Here is a 9,985-nt window from a genome sequence, read left to right as displayed (position 1 = left end):
AGAGGGAGCTTTACTCTGTATCTAACCCCGTGCTGTACCTGTCCTAGGACTGTTAGATGGGGACAGTGTAGCGGGAGATTTACTCTGATTCTACCCCCGTGCTGTACCTGTCCTGGGAGTTTTTGTTGGGGACAGTGTAGAGGGAGCTTTACGCTGTATCTAACCCCGTGCTGTACCTGTCTTGGGAGTGTTTCATGGGGACAGTGCAGAGGGAGCTTTACTCTGTATCTAACCCGCGCTGTGCCTGTCCTGGGAATGTTTGATGGGGACAGTGTGGAGGGAGCTTTACTCTGTATCTGACCACGTGCTGTACCTGTTCTGGAAGTGTTTGATGGGGACAGCGTGGAGGGAGCTTTACTCTGGATCTAACCCTGTGCTGTACCTGTCCTGGGAGTGTTTGATGGGGACAGTGTAGAGGGAGCTTTACTCTGTATCTAACCCCGTGCTGTACCTGTCCTGGGAGTGTTTGATGGGGACAGTGCAGAGGGAGCATTACTCTCTATCTAACCCCATGCTGTACGTGTCCTGGGAGTGTTTGATGGGTCTTTATGAAAAATCCCTGGCCACAAAAACAAAGCTCTTTTTAAAGTTTCACTTCATATTTTGCATGTTGTTCGCAGACAGATTTCTTCAATGAGCTGCTCTATAAATTTGGATTCAATTTGATTTTTTCTCACTGTGAGATGTAAAGCTTATTCCTCAATCAATACAAGGTCATCGGCAACAACATCTTTTTATTAGACAAGGAGGTTCAATGGGATATTTCACTGAAATCCACTGATGTCAGTTCATGAGATTAGAATTTATAATGAAACAATTTGGATTCAATGAAAACGGTCAGTTTGATAACCCCACCTGCTTTCTGTTCACTCGCCCCTCACTCTCCACTCTCACCTTGTTTTTAATTTGGGGAATTCTGCAGGCAGCTTGTGCACAGGAAGAGCCCAAAAATGGTGGCACTTTCAAAATTAAGTTCAGAGTCTCTGAAGATGGATTGCTTTCTCTCTTTCTACTTGAACATGTACAAACTGACAGCAGGCATATTGATTGCACAGTAAGATTCCACAATCAGAAATGTGATCATGGTGGAAAATTCCCCCACGTCCCCTGTGGAAAGGATGATTTAGCTCCCTCATTCCCACGTTTAAGTTTAAGACTTTTAACTCATGACCTTCAAACATTATGCAGTCCGTGAGCTACTTTTTAATAAGTGTGGTCACTGTTGCTGTGTTTTTTGAAAATATTTTCATTCCGATGAGGACGGACATAACAACATACAAACAATCAGTCAGTCACAACACAAACAAAATACTATTCTCCTCATTTGACATTTATTCCTTGATTTCCATTAAACCTTTCCCCTCTTCCCTCCCCTTACCCACTGGCAACAAACAGATCTGTAAATAGAGACAAGAACAGCTTCCATCTCGTCCAGAAACCCCCATCTGAGCCACAAAGGGCTAACTTTAGTTTCTCAAGTTTAAGGAATTCCGCAATATCCCTCAACCATGTTGATATTTTTGGCGGATCTTCTGACTTCCCTTCCAATAAAATTAGCCTCCGGGCGATCAATGTGGCAAAGGCCACCACATCGGCCCCGTCCCCATCTATTAGTCCCGGTACTTCCGACACCCCAGAAATTGCCTCATGTGGTCCCAGTAATATTTCCACCTCCACAACTTTTGTTTGTGTTTTAAATAGCGAGAGCCAGAAGCCCACGAATTGTGGACGTGACCAGAAGATGTGGACATGGTTAACTGGTCCTCCTTGACATTCTCACATTTATCTTCTTCCTCTGTGAAGAATCTGCTCATTCGGTCCTGTGTCATATGGCCCCTGTGTACATCCTTGAATTGTATCAAGCCCATCCGAGCACATGAAGATGTCGCATTGACCCTGGTATAATCTCACTCCATCGTCCCCATTCCAACGCCACATCCAACTCTTACTTCCACTTTTGTTTCATCTCTTCAATCGCTGCTTTCTTTCTGTCCATCAGCCACCTGTAAATGTTAGTAATTCTCCCATTACCAACTCAGCTAGGAGGAGCAATTTATCCAGCACCTAGTTCTCTGGTAGGCAAACGAACGAGGACAACTCCTTTTTCACCAAGTTTCATCATTGAAGATAATTAAATTTCACCTCCCTCTGCATTTTATGTTTCTCCCTCAATTCTTCAAATCTACTTTCCAACAACAAGTCTTTAACCTGTCTCAGCCCAGCTTTATGCCACTGTTTAAATATTGTATCCAGTCTTGCCGCCGGGGTGAATCGGGGGTTTCCATAAATAGGGGCTCGCACCGTCAAGTTTACCAAACCAAAATGGCGTCTCCGCTTGCTCCAGATGTTGAAGGAAGATGCCAGCACCGGGCTTTGTGTAAACCTCCCCGGGGGAAATGGGATTGGAGCCGCAGCGGAAGTCTGCAAACTAGCCCCTTTACACGATGCTTCCACCACCTGTACCCATTCCGCTTCTTCCTCTCCCCACCATTGCCCAATCTTCTCCAAATTCACCGCCCAATAACAATACAAAAGATTGGGAAGCACCAACCCTCTCACCCACCCATTCTTTTTAAATGTGAGCTGGTCCAATTAATCTCCTTCCATTTACTGATGGAGAAGTGATCTGCCGCATTTTCTATCTGTTTAGAGCAGGGTGTCTGTGTGAGGGTAAGTGTGTTACTGTGTGTGTGGACTTTTCTCTATCTGTCTATCTGCCAGTCGCCCTGGTCCAAGATTCTATTTCTCTCTCCACAGATGCTGCCTGACCTGCTCAGTATTTTCCCGCATTGGTACAAGAGCGAGGAGGTAAGGCTGAAGTTATACAAGACACTAGTTAGACCTCAGCTGGAATATTGAGGACAGTTCTGGGCTCCACACTAGGAAGGATGTGAACACACTGGAGTGAGTGCAGAGGAGGTTCACAAGAATGGTTCAGGAATGAGAAATTTCAGTGATGAGGTTAGATTGGAGAGGTTGGGTCTGTTCTCCACGCAGAGAAATATCCAAGAGGCGATTAGATAGAGGTGTTCAAATTCATGGGGGTGCCGGACAGAGTTGACAGGGAGAAACGGTTCCCACTATTAAGAAGCTCAAGAACGAGATGGCACAGAATTAAAGTGAATTGGAAAAGAAGCAAATATGATGTGAGAAAATGGAAACAGTCTCGTGTAGAGAGAGCCCTGCTCGATATCTGACCCCGTGCTGTACCTGTCCTGGGAGTGTTTGATGGGGACAGTGTAGAGAGAGCCCTGCTCGATATCTGACCCCGTGCTGTACCTGTCCTGGGAGTGTTTGAGAGGGACAGTGTAGAGGGAGCTTTACTCAGTATCTAACCCCGTGCTGTACCTGCCCTGGGAGTGTTTGATGGGGACAGTGTATAGGGAGCTTTACTCTGTATCTAACCCCGTGCTGTACCTGTCCTGGGAGTGTTTGATGGGGACAGTGTAGAGGGAGATTTACTCTGTATCTAACCTCGTGCTGTATCTGCCTGTAGCGCACAATGACTTACGAGAGAGACGAGTACAGATGAAGTCGATGAGGCTTTATTAAGCGAGACTTGTCCCCAGCAGTGTTCAAAGCCTGGGAGTGTTTGATGGGGACAGTGTAGAGGGAGCTTTACTCTGTATCTAACCCCATGCTGTACCTGTCCTGGGAGTGCTTGATGGGGACAATGTGGAGGGAGCTTTACTCTGTATCTAACCCCCTGCTGTACCTGTCCTGGGAGTGTTTGATGGGGACAGTGCAGTGGGAGCTTTTCTCTATATCTAACCCCGTACTGTACCTGTCCTGGGATTGTTTGATGGGGGACAATATAGAGGGAGCTTTACTCTGTGTCTAACTCCGTGATGTACCTGTCCTGGGAGTGTTTGCCAGGGACAGTGTAGAGGAATCTGTATCTAACCCCATGATGTACCTTTGCTGGTAGTGTTTGACAGGGTTTCAAAATCTCAAATAAATGTCATCTATTAGTTTCTCCATCTGTCTGTTTCTGCTTCTCTCACTGTCTGTGTGGGAATATTGTCAACAGAAAATCCACGATCAGCAGTCAGCCATTTTAAGCTACTTAATGGTGGCCATTTTAGGTGAGCACAGCACAGTCATTTCTGACATTTGTACACGTTGGTATAACAAAATCCTGATGGAAAGTGTCTGATTTAAACAATGATTTGTTGGTGAATGTGGATGTAGAAAGGGAGCTGGCTGTCCTTGTACACCAGTCACTGAAAGTGGAGAGGGGGGTGCAGCAAGCAGTTAAGAAAACATAGAAAACATAGAAAATACAGCACAGAACAGGCCCTTCGGCCCACGATGTTGTGCCGAACCTTTGTCCTAGATTAATCATAGATTATCATTGAATTTACAGTGCAGAAGGAGGCCATTCGGCCCTTTGAGTCTGCACCGGCTCTTGGAAAGAGCACCCTACCCAAACTCAACACCTTCACCCAACACCAAGGGCAATTTGGACATTAAGGGCAATTTATCATTGGCCAATTCACCTAACCTGCACATCTTTGGATTGTGGGAGGAAACCGGAGCACCCGGAGGAAACCCACGCAGACACAACAATGATATGTTGGCCTTCATTGATAGAGGGATTTGAGTTCAGAAGTGGAGATGTCTTTCTGCAGTCACACAAGGCCTTGGTGAGACCACACCAGGAGTATTGCGTACAGTTTCGGTCTCCCTAACTAAGAAAGGATATAGTTGCCAGAGAGGGAGTGCAGCGGAGGGTAATTCGGCTGATAGGGAGGTTACCGGGCTGTCCTTCAAGGAGAGATTGGTTTGACTGTGGCACAGTGGTTAGCACTGCTGCCTCACAGTGCCAGTGACCCGGGTTAAATTCCGGCCTTGTGTGACTGATTATGTGGAGTTGGCAGTTTCTCCCCGTGTGTGCGTGGGTTTCCTCCAGGTGCTCCGGTTTCCTTCCACAGTCCAAAGATGTGCAGGCTAGGTGGAATGGTCCTGCTAAATTACCCCTTAGTGTCCAAGAAAGATTGTTTAGATTAGGTGAAGGAGTTATTGGGATAGGGCGGGTGACTGAGCTTACATAGAGTGCTGTGTCAGAGGGTTGGTGTAGATTCGATGGGCAGAATGGCCTCCTTCTGCATTGTAGGGATTCTGTGATTGTGCCGGTATTCACGAGAGCCGAGAAGGATGAGAGGAGATGTTGGCCGTGCTAAATTGCCCCTGAGTGGCCCAAAGGGTAGGTGGTGTTACTGGGTTTATTTGGAGAGGGTGGAGGCGTGGGCTTGTGTAGGGTGCTCTCTCCGAGGGCCAGTGCAGACTCGATGGGCCAAATGGCCTACTCCTGCAATGTATATTCTATGATTCTCTGTATCACATTCCAACAGCGCTGTTCAGACTACACACAGGGATGGTGATTTCCACGTTGTACTGCCTCTGCCATGTCTTGGGAGTGATCATGGAGACAGTGTAGAGGGAGCTTTACTCTGTATCTATCCCCGTGCTGTACCTGTCCTGGGAGTGTTTGATGGGGACAGTGTAGAGGGAGCTTTACTCTGTACCTAACCCCGTGCTGTACCTGTCCTGGGAGTGTTTGATGGGGACAGTGTAGAGGGAGCTTTACTCTGTATCTAACCCCGTGCTGTAGGGACGGATAGCACAGGACACATTTCTGTATAAATAGATTCCAGTCTGTAACTCACTCCCGGGTATCTGTTATTCTATTTCTAAACTATCCTGAACCCCTCTATTAGATTCCAGTCTGTAACTCACTCCTGGGTATCTGTTATTCTATATATAAACCATCCTGAGCCCCTTGATTAGATTCCAGTCTGTAACTCTCACCCGGGTATCTGTTATTATATATATATAAACTATCCTGAACCCCTCGATTAGATTCCAGTCTGTAACTCACTCCTGGGTATCTGTTATTCTGTATATAATCTATCACGAAGCCCTCCATTAGATTGCAGTCTGTAATTCATTCCCAGATGCCATTTATTCTGTGTATTAACCAACGGACTGAGATGAGGAGGAATTTTGTCACTCAGATGGTGGTGAATCCTGGGAATTCTCTATCCCAGAGGGGTGTGGAGACTCTGTCATTGAGCCGGTGTTAGACTGAGATTGATGGATCAGCAAGAGGCACGGGGATAGGGCAGGAACACGGTGTTGAAATGGAAGAATCTCCATGATCATATTGACTGGTGGAGCGAGCTCGAAGGGTTGAATGGCCCAGTCCTGCTCCTATTCCTTGTGGTCTGTTATTGCCAATTATTTCTCTGTTTATCTATTTACGATTATCCAGAAAAGTGGGATGGGAATGAATTCTGCATCGTTTGTGATTTGGATATTGGAGTAATCATCATTTGGGGTCAATTCTGTTATGTTGATAATTTGCTATCTTTTTTCAAAATAAAACCCTTCCTTTGGAAACATTGCCTCATTCCCTCTACTTGCTGTAAATATCCTGGCAGTTTCTGTTGTGGAAATTGGAGAGGAACATTTATTCCGTTTGTAACCCCATGCTGAACCTGACCTGGGAGTGTTTGATGGGGACAGTGTAGAGGGAGCTTTACTCTGTATCTAACACCATGCTGTACCTGTCCTGGGAGTGTTTGATGGGGACAGTGTAGAGGGAGCTTTACTCTGTATCTAACCCCGTGCTGTACCTGCCCTGGGAGTGTTTGATGGGGACAGTGTAGAGGGAGCTTTACTCTGTATCTAACCCCGTGCTGTACCTGTCCTGGGAGTGTTTGATGGGGACAGTGTAGAGGGAGCTTTACTCTGGATCTAACCCCGTGCTGGACAGGTCCTGGGAGTGTTTGATCGGGACAGTGTAGAGGGAGCTTTACTCTGTATCTAACCCCGTGCTGTTCCTGTCCTGGGAGTGTTTGATGGGGACAGTGTAGAGGGAGCTTTACTCTGTATCTTACCCCGTGCTGTACCTGTCCTGGGAGTGTTTGATGGGGACAGTGTAGCGGGAGCTTTACTCTGAATCTAACCCCGTGCTGTACCTGTCCTGGGAGTGTTTTGTGGGGACAGTGTAGATGGTGCTTTTCTCTGTATCTAACCTCGTGCTGTACCTGTCTTGGGCGTGTTTGATGGTGACAATGTAGAGGGAGCATTACTCTGTACCTAACCCCGTGCTGTACCTGTCCTGGGAGTGTTTGATGGGGACAGTGTAGAGGGAGCATGACTCTGTATCTAACCACGTGCTGTACCTGTTCTGGGAGTGTTTGATGGGGACAGTGTAGAGGGAGCTTTACTCTGTATCTAACACCATGCTGTACCTGTCCTGGGAGTGTTTGATGGGGACAGTGTAGAGGGAGCTTTACTCTGTATCTAACCCCGTGCTGTACCTGTCCTGGGAGTGTTTGATGGGGACAGTGTAGAGGGAGCATTACTCTGTATCTACCCCCGTGCTGTACCTGTCCTGGGAGTGATTGATGGGGACAGTGTAGAGGGAGCATTACTCTGTATCTACCCCCGTGCTGCACCTGTCCTGGGAGTGTTTGATGGGGAAAGTGTAGAGGGAGCTTTACTCTGTATCTAACCCCGTGCTGTACCTGTCCTGGGAGTGTTTGATGGGGACAGTGGAGAGGGAGCTTTACTCTGTAACTAACCCCGTGCTGTACCTGTCCTGGGAGTGTTTGATGGGGACAGTGTAGAGGGAGCTTTACTCTGTATCTAACCCCGTGCTGTACCTGTCCTGGGAGTGTTTGATGGGGACAGTGTAGAGGGAGCTTTACTCTGTAACTAACCCCGTGCTGTACCTGTCCTGGGAGTGTTTGATGGGGACAGTGTGGAGGGAGCTTTACTCTGTACCTAACCCCGTGCTGTACCTGTCCTGGGAGTGTTTGATGGGGACAGTGTAGAGGGAGCTTTACTCTTTATCTAACCCCGTGCTGTACCTGTCCTGGGAGTGTTTGATGGGGACAGTGTAGAGGGAGCTTTACTCTGTATCTAACCCCGTGCTGTACCTGTCCTGGGAGTGTTTGATGGGGACAGTGTAGAGGGAGCATTACTCTGTATCTACCCCCGTGCTGTACCTGTCCTGGGAGTGATTGATGGGGACAGTGTAGAGGGAGCATTACTCTGTATCTACCCCCGTGCTGCACCTGTCCTGGGAGTGTTTGATGGGGAAAGTGTAGAGGGAGCTTTACTCTGTATCTAACCCCGTACTGTACCTGTCCTGGGAGTGTTTGATGGGGACAGTGGAGAGGGAGCTTTACTCTGTAACTAACCCCGTGCTGTACCTGTCCTGGGAGTGTTTGATGGGGACAGTGTAGAGGGAGCTTTACTCTGTATCTAACCCCGTGCTGTACCTGTCCTGGGAGTGTTTGATGGGGACAGTGTAGAGGGAGCTTTACTCTGTAACTAACCCCGTGCTGTACCTGTCCTGGGAGTGTTTGATGGGGACAGTGTGGAGGGAGCTTGACTCTGTACCTAACCCCGTGCTGTACCTGTCCTGGGAGTGTTTGATGGGGACAGTGTAGAGGGAGCTTTACTCTTTATCTAACCCCGTGCTGTACCTGTCCTGGGAGTGTTTGATGGGGACAGTGTAGAGGGAGCTTTACTCTGTATCTAACCCCGTGCTGTACCTGTCCTGGGAGTGTTTGATGGGGACAGTGTAGAGGGAGCTTTACTCTGTATCTAACCCCGTGCTGTACCTGTCCTGGGAGTGTTTGATGGGGTCAGTGTAGGGGGAGCTTTACTCTGTATCTATCCCCGTGCTGTACCTGTCCTGGGAGTGTTTGATGGGGACAGTGCAGAGGGAGCTTTACTCTGCATCTAACCGGGTGCTGTACCTGTCCTGGGAGTGTTTGATGGGGAAAGTGTAGAGGGAGCTTTACTCTGTATCTAACCCCGTACTGTACCTGTCCTGGGAGTGTTTGATGGGGGACAGTGTAGAGAGAGCTTTACTCTGTATCTAACACCATGCTGTACCTGTCCTGGGAGTGTTTGATGGGGGACAATATAGAGGGAGCTTTACTCTGTATCTAACCCCGTGATGTACCTGTCCTGGGAGTGTTTGCCAGGGACACTGTAGAGGAATCTGTATCTAACCCCATGATGTACCTTTGCTGGTAGTGTTTGACAGGGTTTCAAAATCTCAAATAAATGTCATCTATTAGTTCCTCCATCTGTCTGTTTCTGCTTCTCTCTCTGTCTCTGTGGGAATATTGTCAACAGAAAATCCACGATCAGCAGTCAGCCATTTTAAGTTACTTAATGGTGGCCATTTTAGGTGAGCACAGCACAGTCATTTCTGACATTTGGACACGTTGGTGTAACAAAATCCTGATGGAAAGTGTCTGATTTAAACAATGATTTGTTGAAAAATGTGGATGTAGAAAGGGAGCTGGCTGTCCTTGTACACCAGTCACTGAAAGTGGAGAGGGGGGTGCAGCAAGCAGTTAAGAAGGCCAATGATATGTTGGCCTTCATTGATAGAGGGATTTGAGTTCAGAAGTGGAGATGTCTTTCTGCAGTCACACAAGGCCTTGGTGAGACCACACCAGGAGTATTGCGTACAGTTTCGGTCTCCCTAACTAAGAAAGGATATAGTTGCCAGAGAGGGAGTGCAGCGGAGGGTAATTCGGCTGATAGGGAGGTTACCGGGCTGTCCTTCAAGGAGAGATTGGTTTGAATGTGGCACAGTGGTTAGCACTGCTGCCTCACAGTGCCAGTGACCCGGGTTAAATTCCGGCCTTGTGTGACTGATTATGTGGAGTTGGCAGTTTCTCCCCGTGTGTGCGTGGGTTTCCTCTGGGTGCTCCGGTTTCCTTCCACAGTCCAAAGATGTTGCAGGCTAGGTGGAATGGTCCTGCTAAATTACCCCTTAGTGTCCAAGAAAGATTGTTTAGATTAGGTTAAGGTGTTATTGGGATAGGGCGGGTGACTGAGCTTACATAGGGTGCTGTGTCAGAAGGTTGGTGTAGATTCGATGGGCAGAATGGCCTCCTTCTGCATTGTAGGGATTCTGTGATTGTGGCGGTATTCGCTAGAGCCGGGA

The 9,985-nt window shown here is 47.8% G+C and overlaps 1 gene segment (V, D, J or C); it reads left to right on the top strand.

Annotated features, from left to right (window-relative positions):
* Positions 1–2,791: 2,791 nt before the first annotated feature.
* The window catches only part of LOC140418169 (T cell receptor alpha variable 38-2/delta variable 8-like), a 154,494-nt gene continuing 147,300 nt past the window's right edge, over positions 2,792–9,985 (top strand). The window contains exon 1 of the V gene segment in view: positions 2,792–2,808.

This window comes from Scyliorhinus torazame, chromosome 5 (genome assembly GCF_047496885.1).
Source record: "Scyliorhinus torazame isolate Kashiwa2021f chromosome 5, sScyTor2.1, whole genome shotgun sequence".
NCBI lineage: Eukaryota > Metazoa > Chordata > Chondrichthyes > Carcharhiniformes > Scyliorhinidae > Scyliorhinus > Scyliorhinus torazame.
The sequence above is the reverse complement of the archived record's forward strand: the minus strand, read 5'-3'. Positions and strand labels throughout refer to the sequence as shown.